The sequence below is a fragment of the Berghia stephanieae genome, chromosome 10, assembly GCF_034508935.2.
Source record: "Berghia stephanieae isolate SIO BIC M18660-M18661 chromosome 10, UCSD_Bste_1.3, whole genome shotgun sequence".
NCBI classification, from domain to species: Eukaryota; Metazoa; Mollusca; class Gastropoda; order Nudibranchia; family Aeolidiidae; genus Berghia; species Berghia stephanieae.
The window spans coordinates 9,560,607-9,578,106 of NC_088369.1; the positions used below are offsets into that span (position 1 = coordinate 9,560,607).

Genomic DNA, 17,500 nt, shown 5'->3' on the forward strand with positions numbered 1-17,500 from the left:
AATACAACTCACGATTTGTTTTCTTAAAGGTTACACATAGTTTTGTGTGTTGGTATAATAATATTGTAATAGATAGTATGCAGATGACGTCACTCAGGTCTTTGTTATTGTTTTTTGCCATCCGCGTTTATGAGTAATGCTCACTGAACTGTATTAACTCGACTATAAACGTTCATGGATACACACAGTTTTGTGTGTTGGTCCGTTATACTTCCGGATGGCAATGTTATGAGCTTCTAAGCCAAGCGCATACTATCTATATATTATTAAAGAATGGAACGCTTCTCCCGAATCATGTGTGAACACAACAGATTTAGGAACATTCAAACGAAGATTATCGAAATTTTTAGCCTAAATACCAACAATGGCTGTCACACTCAACAACTCTCTCCGCCCTTGAATACAATTAACCGGTATATAACCACGCCCCTCGGACAATCGTCATTGTGTAAACAATGTCAGTGATTAGTAGACACAGCAAACTACTCAGGTTTTACTATCGATGGTATGTGTTAAGTAAAATACCCACTGTTCTACCGCTTGATCAGTAGAATCAGCACAGAAAACTATGTGTAAACTTAAACGTTTTTAATATGATCGAGAAAACCATGTGATAACTAGTCGCCCATTTGTCAATATAAAAACAATAACAACGATCAGATGGAGGTCAAATTCCTTCACGTTGTTGTTTATAAACAACCAACTATGTTTTCCGAGCACGTGTGAAGGTGTGTCACAAATTCCATGTTTTGATTGGTGAAAAATCTACTGGTTAATTACTCAGAATTGAGTCGACTTCGAGTAACATTCAGATTCAGAATATATATGGCTGGTGGGTGTTGTGAGTATTTTACCTAAATGCATAGCATCAATAAACAAGAAGGCATTCGTTGCCATTGTCCAGAGACATCCCTCCCGCCCCCCGATTCGATCCAACAGAGACCATTATAAGGCTAATGTTTTGAGTAACCGATTGTTTCGATGGTGGCGGGTTGTTACCGGAAATAGAAATCCGTCAAGGAAATGGCGGGATGGCGGCTGACATTTTTGACAAACGGTCACATGATTAATGACAAAAAGGGAGTAACGCCGGGCCCTCGAGTGTAACATTGTCTATGTATGTATTGTTGTAATGTGTATACAAGGGGGCCTCGTATGGTCCATATATTATTATTGGTGTATACCGCTGTGTACTTATCCTAAAAAATGTTGCTTTTTGCTGATTCAGAGGGTCTGACTTCTACCCATGTCCATCTGTTTTAATGTACAAAGTAAAATGTACAGCCATACACCAATATGATTGCCATCATGGAAATGAGGTACACAAATTCCTAGCCGAAATTCCCGAAATTTCACATTTAATTGTGAGGCTGGCTGAGAGAACCCGGGAAGGTGCGGCAAGCCTCGATTTGAGATACGAGCCAAAATTGAAGATAAAGTGTTTCCCATAGCAACAATTTTTATTCATAAAAAAAAAATATTCATAACTTGGGTTCTAATAGACATAGAAAGAAAATTTTAAGGTAAATGATAAGAAAGATGAAACTTGCACATCTTTCCGGGTTTTCTCAGCCAGCCACACATTTGTCGCTTAAATCTCAATTGAAGTAACTTGTAGTTACATGAGATGATCAAAGAACAAAATAAAATAAAGATAAATATTGGATTGTAAGCTTCAATGTATTAGACGAAGACAGATTCTGTGGACGTTTCGGGGTTCCCCTTTATCAACAAAACACCATGAATGAAACACTAAGGACGAATGAGATATGTGTGAATGGCGTAGTTAAGGTGGATAAACAGATGGAATGATGGAACAGGAAATAGAATTCTCCATTGTAAGGAAGTACGAATGATTAAAATTTGACAATAAATATTGATAAAAGGTGTGCAATTCAGGAAAACATGTATTGTTTAATTCATCGTGTTTTGTTGATAAAGGGGAAACATGAAACGTCCACAGTATCTGTCTTCGCCTTCGTCTAATAGATAAATCCCAGCAAGTCATTCATGAGATGATTAGGAATTTGAAAAATGACTTTGTAGATTGTAGAAGCAAATTTAGAAATTTCAAATTTATAAGGATACAGAGTTCACTCCTCCAGAAATGAGGATGTTGAGATGGTCACTTGGCTGGACAACAACAACAACAACAACAACAACAACAACAACAACAACAACAACAACTACTACTACTACTACTACTACTACTACTACTACTACTACTACTACTACTACTACTACTACTACTACTACTACTACTACTACTACTACTACTACTACTACTACTACTACTACTACTACTACTACTACTACTACTACTAATACTACTAATACTACTACTACTACTACTACTACTACTACTACTACTACTACTACTACTACTACTACTACTACTACTACTACTACTACTACTACTACAACTACTACATCTACTTCTACTACTACTACTACTACTACTACTACCCCCAACACCACCACCTCCAACACCACGTTTACCAAAAAAAGAATGTCGCAGTGTTGATAGAAAACATTCACAACTGTCATTGACCGAGGGGTCAAGTGTGAATTCATTCAGTGCAGCGAGGTGCGTTGATTAAGTCCTTGTTTACGTTCATCGTATTGCTGCGTACGAATTGTCACCGTGTTGTGATGTTTCTCATCAATCAACAATCAATCACCCGACTGATCGATAACGAAACAGATCGATTGATTGGAACGTATAAATTATCAATGAAAATATTTCGTTCATAGCCTCCGCGTCTTTTATTTTGTAGAGATGTATCGTATACTCAAGGGCAAGCTCCCCCCCCCCCCCCCCCCCTACCATTATTATCACCATTCTATATATCTACTTATCTAGATATTCTATCTATCTATACATCCATCCACACAATCGCTATCTATCTATCTATCTATCTATCTATCTATCTATCTATATATCTATCTATCTATCTATCTATCTATCTATCTATATATCTATCTATCTATCTATCTATCTATCTATCTATCTATCTATCTATCTATCTATCTATCTATCTATCTATCTATCCATCTATCCATCCATTCATCCATGTATCCACCCCTCCCTCTTTCCTTCCCTCCCTCCCTGCGTCCATCCATCCATCATTCCATCCATCCATCCATCCATCCATCTATCCATCCATCCATCCATCCATCCATCCATCCATCCATCCATCCATCCATCCATCCGTCCGTCCATCCATCCATCCATCCATCCATCCATCCATCCATCCATCCATCCATCCATCCATCCATCCATCTATCTATCTATCTATCTATCTATCTATCTATCTATCTATCTATCTATCTATCTATCTATCTATCTATCTATCTATCTATCTATCTATCTATACATTTGGAGGGAGAAAGGGAAAGGTCGTGTGTGTGTGTGTGTGTGTGTGTGTGTGTGTGTGTGTGTGGTGTGTGTCTGTGCAATACCAAATCAACTACATAGTCAAATACCTACTTCTCACTTTTCACATTCCTTCCTCCACCCATTTTAACCCAGAGACTTGAAGGCAATATCACTGATTCATTCGACCATTCGCAGTCAAGAAGAAACATTAAAAAAAGACGTAAGTGTAATTTGGTCAATGTCTGAATTAACGATACCGCAATCCTTTAAAAAATTGAGCCTTTGTATAGCACAGTATCCACTAAACGGGCTCAAAGCGCTTTGCAAGGGGTCCCTAGCCAACAGCAACATTTAACATGTAGGACGGGACATGACGCCTGTTAGTTGATATTGCTATTTTTTCGGACAGAGACAACGCTGTTAGCGGCCAGGTACTCATTTTACACATAAGTATAGTGAGAGAATGTGAGTAAAGAGCCTTCTACAAGGACAAAACTATGCACCGAGCGAGGCTCGAACCTTGAGCGTGTTTCAGCGTAGCCATCGTTAACTTATAGCCTGACACTGACCAAAGAATGACGTCAAATTGCCAGTCTTTGGCCACAAAAGAAAACAAATGTGAGTTGTATTCAATAGTTCAACCAATGAAATAACTTGTTTCCATGAGCTCTACTAACGACAACTCACTAGGGGTCAAAAACGAAATAATGCCGTCAAAATGCCAGTCTTTTTGGGTTTCAGTGTCAGGCATAACATAACGATGGCTACGGTTTCAGTCGATGATTTTTCATTTTAGCCACCCTTACTCAAGCGTGCTATGTTACTAATCTAATCAGGTCTATGAGAAATTGGTGTCTGGTTGGAGACCATAATTAATAGTGGTTTTAGAATAGGGGAGGTGATGGGATGGTGTGGTGGTGGCTTTATGTAATGACTGGCTGGGGCGCTGAAGCAATTGTATCGTTGTCAGAAGCTGTTTGCAGGGAATCGTGATTTTAATATTATAGTGGTTGTGATGGTGGTGGTGGTGGTGATGATGGTGATGGTGGTGGTGGTGGTAGTGGTGGTGATGATGGTGATGATGGTGGTGGTGGTAGTGGTGGTGATGATGATGATGATGGTGGTGGTGGTAGTGGTGGTGGTGATGATGATGGTGGTGGTGGTGGTAGTGGTGGTGATGATGATGATGGTGGCGGTGGTGGTGATTGTGATGATGATGATGATGAAGATTATGACGACAGCGATGACAAGGAGGGTGTTGACGAAGAAGAAGAAGAAGAAGAAGGAGAAGAAGAAGAAGAAGAAGAAGAAGAAGAAGAAGAAGAAGAAGAGAAGAAGAAGAAGAGAGAGGAGGAGGAGGAGGAGGAGGAGGAGGGGGAGGAGGAGGAGGAGGAGAAGAAGACGACGGAGGAGGAGGAGGAGGAGGAGGAGGAGGAGAAGAAGAAGAAGAAGAAGAATAAGAAGAAGGAGAAGGAGAAGAAGAAGAAGAAGAAGAAGAAGAGGAGGAGGAGGAGGAGGAGGAGGAGGAGGAGGAGGAGGAGGAGGAGAAGAAGAAGAAGAAGAAGAAGAAGAAGAAGAAGAAGAAGAAGAAGAAGAAGAAGAAGAAGAAGAAGAAGGAGGAGGAGGAGGAGGAGGAGGAGGAAGATGAGGATAAAGGGTTTCCTGGATTCTCGTACATTTATAAGAATCAGTCTTTTCGTGAGATAATGGTTAATTTCACAATTTCAAACGGTTCATCATTACAGTGTTGTTATCACCAAAGATAACCTGTTCCCTGTAACTACTCGACTACAGAACTAAGTCGTTCTTCTAGGTGATAATACGGAGTTATAGTTAGACACCGAAGCTCGCCTAACGAACGACTTGCCCAACACGTGACCATTTTTTTTCTCGCGTCCTCTCGTCTAATCTCGTCACTCCCGAATAGAAAGAGGAGGCGGAGCTCATATGATATAACGCAATGAAAGTTCTGTCCGATGACGGGTGGGGGGATATCACCTCTCCAAAACTTACCTTATTATATGAGATCTTGAGATTCTTATCCAATCATCGATTGCTCGTTTGACAGTTCGCTTGTGAACAGTTAGGAGACCATCTCTTGATTTATGGGCAGGCGGCTTTGCGTAAAGGCGGTGAGTGTTGTATACATCAAAGAGTACCGCTGACCGATGGGTAAATAGTGGTTGTGTAACCCAAAAGCCCTGCCGTCTCGACTGCAAGGTCTTGTATGTAATAGTTGCGTCACCATCTCAAGGCTCAGGAATTAATTAGTGAGCTGATTCAAACAATGTGGGTTTCAAATTTATCGTATACGTAATCATTTGGAAGCTACAGAGAAAGGTGTTTTTGTGTAATCCCTTTCACACACACACACGCGCGCGCGCACACACACACACACACATATACAAACAATACACATCCCTGGTCGTCTATTGCCTATATTATTAATGTTAATATATACATCCCATGCTGATTGTCACTACCCCCCCCCCCCCCCCCCCCCAACCATTTCCACCATCCAAGTACCAGCAGCCTTTTCTCTTTGATTTCGTATCATGGTCTACCCGAAGCCCAACACCTCGATCGTTTGTGGGTCAACCCACCCCCCCCCCCTCCCCCCACCTTCCCCCATAATCAATTTATAATTTTCTCTCTGTATAGAGCGCCACATGCACAATTATATACTATTGAATGACACTGACCTTGCCCCTCCCCTAACACAAGCCAACAGCAACCCAAGCTATCCTCTATCACGTGACCTTAGATCCGATGCTGCATACCGCTTGAGAGTCTTCACTATCCAGATCTCGTTCATGGTCACGTGAGAAGGCTATATCCGTTCGGGTTCGGCGTTCGACCCGATTTCGTTAAAAGCCTAATCTCCAAGTTTATCTACCGCTCCTTCGTCCTGTCTTCAACGTCAAGCCGATTACACTGACCAAATTCTTTGCCCACAAATAATTCAACCCTATTCAAACGGCAGAGATTAGGGTTTGAATTACCAAACCATTTCATCGGCCTAACCCGCCATGTTGGAAATAAACGTAACTAGTGCCGCGCTGAGGACCGGACCGAGGACCGGTCCCACGGTCTTTTAGCTGTGAACCGTGGTCCAGTCCCAAAGAGGAAGACCGCCGGCGGTCCTCACTTCTTATCACCTTTCAACGGTCTCGCGCCATACTACTTCCCCAGCGATTCGTTGCCTCGGTCCTTTGCCTATCTTCCACCAATCACCACCCATCCCACTTAATTAATCGCACCCACCCCCCTTTGCCATACACTAAACGACACAGACGACCATAGAGGCAGACGACCACCTCCCTCCACTCCGCAAACCGCCCTTTCGTGTGTGAGATGGGGGAACAGGAGGCGCACGCCTTGGACGATTCCATTATACGGGGTAAATTTCAAAATTTACTACACCATAATGATCGCAATGACAATGATCTATGATGAAGGCATGACCCCTCTTCTCTAATGGGTTATTGTTTGAAATGTATGTGACTACTAAAGATGTGTGTGTGTGTGTGTGTGTGTGTGTGTGTGTCGAACCTAGCAAGTTGCAAGTCTGATTTTTTGTTTTCTTTTGTCCATCTCTTGTCGCCACTCCTTTCTATCGCATTGTTGTCATTTAAAATAATACAATAATATTAAAATTTCGTTTGGTGTTTTAACTAATCAAGTAATATGAGTTTCATTAGTTTCTTCCGTCCAAAAAAACCAGTTATAACGTCTGTATTTTTAAAAGGTCCAATAGAATATTTGGGGACCCCGATAGCTCAGTTGATAGAGCACTCTCTTTATACGCAAAGGGCCAGAGATCGATCCCGGGTGCAGTCGATTTTTTTCTGAATCCCTGTCTACTCAGCAATGAATGGGTAGCTGAGTTTGTTAGATCTGGCGAAAAGTCACCATCGACCCCTCTTATCACCTCATCCACCCCCTCTTATTATAACTTCACGTCTCTCTCTTACTCTTCAATGCTCGCTGCCCTCTAATGTGTGTGTGTGTGGGGGGGGGGGGGGGGGGGGGGGTAGGAGTTGCGTGTGTGTATCAACGCCACGAACAACTCGATCAACGCCTTGGGCGATGCCATTATCTCCGTTAATGGGATAAATTTCAAATTTTATTAAATTATCGAAGTAACAATGAAGTACGGTGAGCAAATAAAGAATGCATCACCCCTCTTCTCTAATTAGGTTACAATTTGAAATGAGTGTGACTACTCCGTGTGTTTTACTCCTGTAGGCCACGGTTTTCATCGTGTAGCGGTCTTTAACGGTTCAAGAATGAACGGACCGGTCTAGAGACCGGTCCTTGCGGTCTTCATTTCCCAAGGACCGTAGGACCGTGGTCCTTAAGCTTGCCAAGGACCGCCCCGCACTACATGTAACGCAACTCCGACTCGAGCTTGTTCTGTAGTAAGTACGTAAAAGCTTGAGCATTTATATAGTGCAATATCCACTAAATATGCTCAAAGCGCTTTACAATGGATCCCAAGCCAACAGCAAAACTTATCATGTACGACGAGACATGACGCCTTCTAGCAGCTTTGTATCACTATAGTTTTACGCACATTTTAATCAGTAAAATTAGTGCGGCTATATGGTCTTGTGGTATGATATTCGCATTCGGATATGAAGGTCCTGGGTTCAAGCCTCGCTCGGTGTATAGTTGAGTCCTTGGAGAAGGCTCTTTACTCACATTCTCTCACCGAACTCAGGTGTAAAATGAGTACCTGGCCGTTAACAGCGTTGTCTTTGTCCGAAATTAAAAAAAAAAAAATTGCCCGAACAGGTTTCATGTCACGTTCTACATGTTAAGTGTTGCTGCTGATCATGGACCCCTTTGTAAAGCGCTTTGAGCACGTTTTGTGGATATTGCTCTATATAAAAGCTCTTTTTTTTCGGATAGAGACAGCGCTGTTCAGTGCGGTACTCGAGCCCTGGACCTTCCGGTCCGAAGACGGGTGTGATAATACCACTAATGTCACGGTACATCATTCATTGGTTTATTCATCGTGTTTTGTCGATGGGGCTATAATGTGGTCTAGTGGTATGACACTCGCTTTCGGATCGGATGATCCTGGGTTCGAGCCTCGCTCGGCGCATATGATATGAGTCCTTGGAGAAGGCTCTTTACTTACATTCTCTCACCGTACTCGGGTGTAAAATGAGTAGCTACCTGGCTGTTAAAAGCGTTGTCTCTGTCCAAAAACAAAATTATGTAATATCGCCTAACAGGCGTCATGTCCCGTCCTACATGTTAAATGTTGCTGTTGGCCAGGGACCCCTTGTAAAGCGCTTTGAGCACGTTCAGTGGATATTGCGGTCTATAAAACTTTTAAAAAAACAAACAAAAAACAAAAACAACAAAAAACCCCAAACGTCCACATTATCGGTCTAGCATTGAATAAATCGAAGCTTCCAATTTTCAATTGGATTCAATAGTCTGATGTCACGTCGCCCAGCAATGGCGGCCATCGTGGTTCTAAACAAAGAAAATCTGTACTTTTTATTCTTCATCCTGGCTCGAACTTTTCATATGTCTTGTGTTCAGAATGTATAAAAGTCAAAACAAGATCGTATAATTTATAATGTTTTTTTTTCCCCCCTCTGGATACACTTTTATGCTTGTCCGAGAAATATTTCATAAGGGCGTCCGCCATTGTTCCGATAGTTTAGAGCCAGTGTTACTAAGTTACCTTGCGTCATTACGAGGGAAGTGACGTTACCACTGTTGAAGCGTATTGTTATAATTATTTATTTCTTCGAGCTTCAAGCAGCAACGTTTTCATTTACTACGTACGCAGAGTGGGTTTTCAGCTATAGGGAATGAGATTAGCGGAAGAGTAGCGTCCCTTGATTGGACGTCACCCATAGTCTGTGACGTCACCGGCGGAAAAGTTATTAGAGAGAGAACGTCATGTTGGTTGTGCGCATGCGTCTCTCGTCCTTGCTTCCGGTGAAAGCGGCTTGAGACACTTCAAAACCAAATTGACGTTCTCTCTGTAAGGTGACGTCCAATCAAGGGACGCTACTCTTCCGCTAATCTCATTCCCTATCTAGCGTTAGCCGCCTGATCAGCTAAATCTATCTATCTAGATCTATATTTAGCTGACAGTAATGAAATCTTTTAAAGCCCAGAACCTATATATAGATATAACCCTTTCTGTTTTAAGTCCAGTCATCAACAAGGGGACCGCTTGTTCCCTCCTATTCTATTCTATTCGCAGGTTTGTTTCTCCCTTTGAAAAATCTGCTGTCGCAGATGGGATAACAACAGACAGTTCTATCTATAATTTGTCTTTTCTTCTTTGACGTTTTCTGCGTTCTATCAAGTTGAGATTTTTGACCCTTCTTCTTCTTCTTCTTCTTCTTCTTCTTCTTCTTCTTCTTCTTCTTCTTCTTCTTCTTCTTCTTCTTCTTCTTCTTCTTCTTCTTCTTCTTCTCCTTCTTCTTCTTCTTCTTCTTTTTATAATAGATAGTTTTATTTCGGGATGATAATTTAGATAGGTACTGAAAGTTGGAAACTTATTGATGCTATGCATTGAGGTAAAATACTCACAACATTAACGTCACTCGGCTCTTTTGGTATTGTTTTTTAGACAGCAGTTTTGGTGATAAGTTATATCAATCAGATTATACACGTAATTTGTGTATCGGTGCCTCATATTCCGGCTGGCAGATGTGAGTATTTTACCAAAAGTTGTAATATTGATATATTGATGAAACGTCAGTTGAAACAAAAACACGTGTAACCTTAGTCGTTTATAGTCTGATTGATAGATATTTATTTTAGTGAGAACTAATCACCCAGCCGGCGTTCTAAAAACAATGATAAAGAAGAGATGATTGAATGACGTCAATTTCATAATTTAGTTTCCTTTCTTCTTTGGAATGGACTTATAATTGGATTCAGTAGTCTGATGTCACGCCTCCCGGCAACGGCGGCCATCTTGGTTCTAAACAAAGAAAATCATTACTTTTTATTCTTCATGCTGGCTAGAACTTTTCATATGCCTTGTGATCAGAATGTGTAAAAGTCAAAACATGATCAAATTTATGTTTTTTCCCCTCTGAATACGCTTTTATGCTCGCCGGAGAAATATTTCATACGGGCGTCCGCCATTGTTCCGATAATTTAGAGCCAGTGTTACTAAGTTACCATGCGTCATTAGGAAGGAAGTGACGTTACGACTGTTGAAGCGTATTTAGGACCCCGTCTGTCAAAGAATAGATAGTTCGAAGATGACGTCACTCATGTCTTTGTTATTGTTTTTTGCCATCCGCGTTTATGAGTAATGCTCACTGAACTGTATTAACCAGACTATAAACGTTCATGGATACACACAGTTTTGTGTGTTGGTCCGTTATACTTCCGGATGGCAATGTTATGAGCTTCTTAGCCAAGCGCATACTATCTATAGATAGAATGCGCTTGGCCAAGGAGTTCACAACATTGCCACCCGGAAGTATAACGGACCAACACACAAAATCTGTGTAACCATGAACTTTTATAGTCTGGTTAATACAGTTCAGTGAGAACAACTCACAAACGCGGATGGCAAAAACAATAACAAAGGCCTGAGTAACGCCATCTGCATACTATCTATAGATAGAATGCGCTTGGCCAAGGAGTTCACAACATTGCCATCCGGAAGTATAACGGACCAACACACAAACTCTGTGTAACCATGAACTTTTATAGTCTGGTTAATACAGTTCAGTGAGAACAACTCACAAACGCGGATGGCAAAAACAATAACAAAGGCCTGAGTGACGTCATCTGCATACTATCTATAGTATGGTCTTTCAGACTCCTCAGGCGCATGAGGTCCGGAGTTTATTCCGGCTTGTATAGCGTTACACAAACAATAGCAAAATTATTGCTTGCTACCCTTTTGACAGGACGTCAATCTATCACATATTATTACTTTCCGCCAGATCCAACAGACCCAGCTATCCAATCACTCCTGGTTAACGTATTAAACAGGGAGGGGGTCGAGGGGAGAAAAAAAAATTCGACCTCACTTTTGGGTGTGAAACGAGTGCTTTATCAACTGAGCTATCCGACTCCCAATATTATAATAGTGTACTTACTTCAGACTAGATAATGAATGAAAGTACAGGGTCGGTAGCGTCGCCATCGTTAACTTATAGATAGTATGCAGATGACGTCACTCAGGCCTTTGTTTTTGTTTTTGCCATCCGCGTTTGTGAGTTGTTCTCACTAAACTGTGTTATAGATAGTTCGAAGATGACGTCACTCGGGTCTTTGTTATTGTTTTTTTGCCATCCGCGTTTATGAGTAATGCTCACTGAACTGTATTAACCAGACTTTTAACCTTCAAGGTTGCACACAGTTTTGTGTGTTGGTCCGTTATACTTCCGGATGGCAATGTTATGAGCTTCTTAGCCAAGCGCATACTATCTATAAAAGTTCAGGGTTACACAGAGTTTGTGTGTTGGCCCGTTATACTTCCGGATGACAATGTTGTGAACTCCTTGGCCAAGCGCATTCTATCTATAGCCTGAACCCTCTAGCACTGGCAGTTTGACGTCATCTTTTAGGTTTGTATAGATAGTATGCAGATGACGTCACTCAGGCCTTTGTTATTGTTTTTGCCATCCGCGTTTGTGAGTTGTTCTCACTAAATTGTATTAACCAGACTATAAAAGTTCATGGTTACACAGAGTTTGTGTGTTAGTCCGTTATACTTCCGGATGGCAATGTTGTGAACTCCTTGGCCAAGCGCATTCTATCTATAGCATCTAATGAGTTGTCATTAGTAGAGCTCAAGGAAACAAGTTATATCATAGGTTGAACTATTGAATACAACTCGCGATTTGTTTTCTTTTGTGGCAAAAGACTGGCATTTTGACTTCATTTTTAGGTCAGTGTCAGGCCATAACTTTACGGACTAAGAGAGTGACATCAGAGTTCATAGAGGTCTTCATCAGGTCATTCATTGCCCACATTTTTGTGCGGATGTCTGTGTGTTTTTTGTTTATTATCGAAATATTATTATTGTTAATATTAATTTATTCATGACGTATACTTGTCGACGGCGTGTGAAAATATTTATCACTCACAATAATATTCGTGGTCTTGCCTTCCTGCTGAGTGTGGTGCTGTCCTCTCACGTAGTCGTCGACTTCTTCTTGTTCTTCTTCTTCTTGTTCTTCTTGTTCTTCTTCTTCTTGTTCTTCTTCTTGTTCTTCTTCTTGTTCTTCTTCTTCTTCTTCTCTTCTTCTTCTTCTTCTTCTTCTTCTTCTTCTTCTTCTTCTTCTTTCTTCTTCTTCTTCTTCTTCTTCTTCTTCTTCTTCTTCTTCTTCTTCTTCTTTTCTTCTTCTTCTTCTTCTTCTTCTTCTTCTTCTTCTTCTTCTTCTTTCTTCTTCTTCTTCTTCTTTCTTCTTCTTTTCTTCTTTTCTTCTTCTTCGTCTCTTCTTTTCTTCTCTCTTCTTCTTCTTGTTCTTCTTCTTGTTCTTCTTCTTCTCGTTCTTCTCTTTTCTTGTTCTTCTTCTTGTCTTCTTCTTCTTTTCTTCTTCTTTCTTCTTCTTCTTCTTCTTTCTTCTCTTCTTCTTCTTCTTCTTCTTCTTCTTCTTTCTTCTTTCTTCTTCTTCTTCTTCTTCTTCTTCTTCTTCTTCTTCTTCTTCTTCTTCTTCTTCTTCTTCTTTCTTCTTCTTCCTTCTTCTTCTTCTTCTTCTTCTTCTTCTTCTTCTTCCTCCTCATCTTTTTTGTCTTCGTCGTCATATTATTATTATTATTATTATTATTATTATTATTATTATTATTATTATTATTATTATTATTATTATTATATTATTATTATTATTATTATATATTATTATTATTATTATTATTAATTAATTGATTAATAAAAAATTTTTTTTTACTATTTATCCAGTCATTTATTTTAATTTAATTTATTGTTTTTGGTCTTTGTGGTTGTTTTGTTGTTGTTGCTTATTATCATTCTTTTATCCTGAATTTTAGAGAAGTGATGAATTGATCACCGTCCAAGGCGTGTTTTAGTTTTCTTTATTTTACTTTTCTTTTCTTTTTTTCTCTCCCTCTAACTTTCCTTACTTATTCCCAAACGCAATCAATATATGTCTGTGTGTGTGTGTGTGTGTGTGTGTGTGTGTGTGTGTGTGTGTAAGTGTGTCCCCTATGAGCTTGGGTCAATTCAAATCTAATGGCACTTACCAAACCACCCCAGACGTCTTGTTATCAGCACCGGCTAATTAATGGTCCGGTCCGGCCACTGCTTGACCACCATCTGACCGGCACTATTTTATAATGGGGATCGTATTATTCTTATCACTATGGTCAGTTCAGGTCAAAGCAATACTGTCGTACTCTGGGAAAACCCATATGTGACCCATCGTCTCAAAACGGTATTATATCGGAATGAACCAGACGTTAAAAAGTCAAATTAAAATTAAACCGGTCAAAAATTTGAATTTTTGCTCTTCAGCACTCTAAAGTATGATATTCATTCTCCTCTATAAAACATACAAACTCAACTCAAGTCTGAACTTTCTGGTTATGAATTCAATTGTTAGCATCTTAATCACCCCGACTTAATACCGTTCTGAGGCGAGAGGTCACATATTTAAAATTTTGCCAGAAAACTCGTCCTTCAAATATCGATAGATTTAAAAGACTCTCATCTTGGCAAAAACTCTCAAACCCGGGACTGAGCAAGTTTAATTGATATTGCGCTATACAAAAGCTCAAGTTTTTTGTGTGTTTGTTTTGTATTGTTAAAAAAAATAGTTTGGATGATTTTTATGCCTAGTTAAACCAAGAGTATGCCTAAACTGAATAAGTTTACCGGGTCCCTTTGATTATGTTAAATAAGAACAAAACATAGCGTGTTTGGGGAAGGGGGTTGGGGGGGAGGGGGTCTCGATAGCTCAGCAGTGACCACTGGGTAGCTGGGTCTGTTAGATATGGCGAAAAGTACTTTGCGATAGACTAACGTCCTATCCACGTTTATGAGTAATTCTCACTAAACTGTATTCTTCTTCTTCTTCTAGGTTCCATGCCTGGTCCAGGCTTCGGATACTGCATGAATTATCTCTCTCCATTCCTCCCTGTCTCTTGCTTTTTCAAACAGCTCTTGGATTGTTAGGTTGGTGAAGCCCTTCAGTTGGTCTATGAGTGTTTTTCTTTGTCTCCCCCGGGCGCGTTTACCAGGTATTTTTCCACAACTTGCCAGGTATTCATTCAAACTGTATTAACCAGACTATAAAAGTTCATGGTTACACACAGTTTTGTGTGTTGGTACGTTATACTTCCGGATGGCAAGGTTGTGAGCTTCTTAGCCAAGCGCATTCTATCTATAAGTTAACGATGGCTACGGTCCAACCGCTGACTCTGAATGTTTACTGGAGCTATTAGGAGGCCCGACTGGTTTACTGGTATGACCCGGCAAGATAGAACAAACACCAAAAGTGGCTATTTTTGGTGACGCTGGGTATGGGTGATATTGATATATGTTATATTCTGGTCGCCGCCGTCGTCGTCGCCGAATGCTGAGTAGAATCATAATAGTAAATCGTTTATTGCTTATTGGAAGAATGTTCTTGGGCCGCTTATAGCTACCGCTCGTGTTTGTTACGTGGGACTGTAAACACCCCTAGTCTAATGGATGCTATGCGTTTAGGGAAAATGCTCACTCGATCGACCAATCGCACCAAGACACACAAAAAATGTGTGTATCTACTTTGATATTTACATCCTGTGAGAAGGATTTTTATTGAGAACTAATCACCACATTGGCGGTCTAAAATTAATATCAAAGAGCCGAATTCCGTCATTTTATTTAGTTATATAAAAAAACAACCTCTCCCCCACCCCCCCCCCCCAAAAAAAAAAAAAAAACGCTTCTCGCAAAGGCACAATAAGATCCTGTCGCCTAGGCATTCCATGAAGTAATATACTACATAATCCATCAAACAAGATGTCTGATGTCAACAGCAATCACCCATGTTGTCCAAAGTGAGCAAATTGGGGGTTAATAATCTTGCCCAAGTAAAAAACACAAAAACAAAGTGCCTGAAGCTGGGCTTGAAACCGGGACATTCCGGATCACAATGCAATGCCTTAACCACTCGGCCACTTTGCCCCCTTTATTCTTTATGTATTATAAATTTATTTATTAAGTTATTTGGACGTTGTTAAGACAAGCAACACTTTGTCGTCCATCTGGATTTAACGTTTTTAACTGTTCTTTTTGTTTATTGGCTGATGAATGGCTTTAAGCCCGAAACGTTTAGTGTTCAGTATTTTTTTATATTTTTGAAGCTCATTTATTTAATATTATTCATCTTTGTACATGACTTAATACCATTTGAAGGCGATAAATTGTATATAATACTATTGGATTGTCCAGTGTTATCAGTGAAATAGTCATGACCCCAATGCAAAGGCCAGGCTGCCAGTGTTGACGGAGAGAGAGAAGGAGAGAGAGAGAGAGAGAGAGAGAGAGAGAGAGAGAGATAGAGAGAGAGGGAGAGAGAGAGAGAGAGAGAGAGAAGGGGGAGGGGAGAGATAGAGAGAGAGGGAGATAGATAGATAGTGAGAAAGGGAGAGAGAGCGAGGAAAGAGAGAGAGAGAGAGAGAGAGAGAGAGAGAGAGAGAGAGAGAGAGGTTTTTATCGGTGTTATAATGTTTACACCTCGGTCACTTCACTTCAATAATGCAATAATGGCCTTATCTTAGATGGGGGAAGGAGGATTGATGTGTGTGTGTGTGTGTGTGTGTGTGTGTGTGTGTGTGTGTTTGAGAGACAGAGAGTTAGAGTTAGAGAAAGGGAAAGAGAGCTAGTTATGCAGAGAGAGGAAGAGAGAGAGAGAGAAAGAGAGAGAGAGAGAGAGAGAGAGAGAGAGATTGATAATTCGATAGGTAGGTAGGTAGATAGATGGATAGATAGATAGATAGATAGATAGATAGATAGATAGATAGATAGATAGATAGATAGATAGAGAGAGAGAGAGAGAGAGCGCGTGTTTGTATTGGTGTGTGTAAGGAGAGAGGGACTATACCTTTGCGAAGAGATGGATCATGTATTCATCTGTTTTCCAGGATGCCATTGTTGTACGCTTAACATTTTGACAACCAAAAAAATTCACGTTATTTTCATGTGAAATATTAACAGTTAAAAAAATAAATTATATCCAACTCCTAATAGACGGGCCTCTCATTGTAAATCAACAAAAAAAACAAAAACAAAAACAAAACAAACAAAAAATTGAGCTTTTATAAATTAGCGCAATATCCACTAAACGTGCTCAAACACGTAACATGTAGAACAAAAAGTGACGCCTGTTAGGTGAGATTACAATTTTTTACCAACATAGACAACGCTATTAATGGCCAGGTACCCTAGGGAAGGAGGGGGGGGGGGGAAGGGGGGGGGGGGACCCGTCGTCTAAAAACGCAAGGTCTTATTTTTAAAGCGATACTAGGCTGCTAGAAGCTGGGGACTGTAAAAAGTAATTAAACTACAATGAATAGAACACCTTCAAAAAAAAAGAACAAAATACCAAACACGGAACGTATCGGGCTCAAAACCCTTCTTCAGCCAACAAAAAAACCCCCAAAAAATACCCCCCCCCCAAAAAAAAACAACAAAAAAACAACAAAAATAACAAAACAAACAAAACAACAAAGCAATACATTATTAAATTTCAGATTGACGCCTTAGAGACATTTTGTAGGTCCTCTCTGTTGTAGAAAAATCTTGGAAAGTCTTTATTTTTTAAAGTACGTACCAGATTTGAGAGTTTTTGCTAAGATGAATGAAGGTAATGTAAATCGATCGATATTTATTGAAGGACGACGAGATTTCTGGCCAAATTTATAAATTACGTGTTTTTCGGAAAACGACGGTTGTTAAAATCCTGGAAATAAGTCATCATCATCATCATCATTGCCTTTTTCACCCTGGGTCAGGGTATAGGCCACAGACAAACAGTTTCCATCCTTCTCTATCCCGAGCTAACTGTTTTATCTCATTCCAGGTCTTACCACTTCTCTGTATATCAGCTTCTTTAATTCTTCTCCTTGTTCCTCGTGGCCTTCCCCTTGATCTTCTGCCCTGAGGGT

The 17,500-nt window shown here is 40.2% G+C and overlaps 2 protein-coding genes across 6 annotated transcripts in view; both read left to right on the forward strand.

Moving 5' to 3' along the window:
- Positions 1-17,500, forward strand: part of LOC144956203 (stimulated by retinoic acid gene 6 protein-like) — a 744,310-nt gene that overhangs the window by 202,493 nt on the left and 524,317 nt on the right. The window lies entirely within an intron of this gene.
- The window catches only part of LOC144956191 (uncharacterized), an 87,080-nt gene that overhangs the window by 6,952 nt on the left and 62,628 nt on the right, over positions 1-17,500 (forward strand). The window contains exon 2 of one of the 2 annotated variants that reach the window (XM_078886606.1): positions 3,533-3,599. The exons of the other annotated variant lie outside the window; for it this stretch is intronic. The gene's annotated coding sequence lies outside the window, so the exon portion shown is untranslated. The remainder of the gene's footprint in view (positions 1-3,532; positions 3,600-17,500) is intronic. 2 annotated transcript variants of the gene reach the window in all.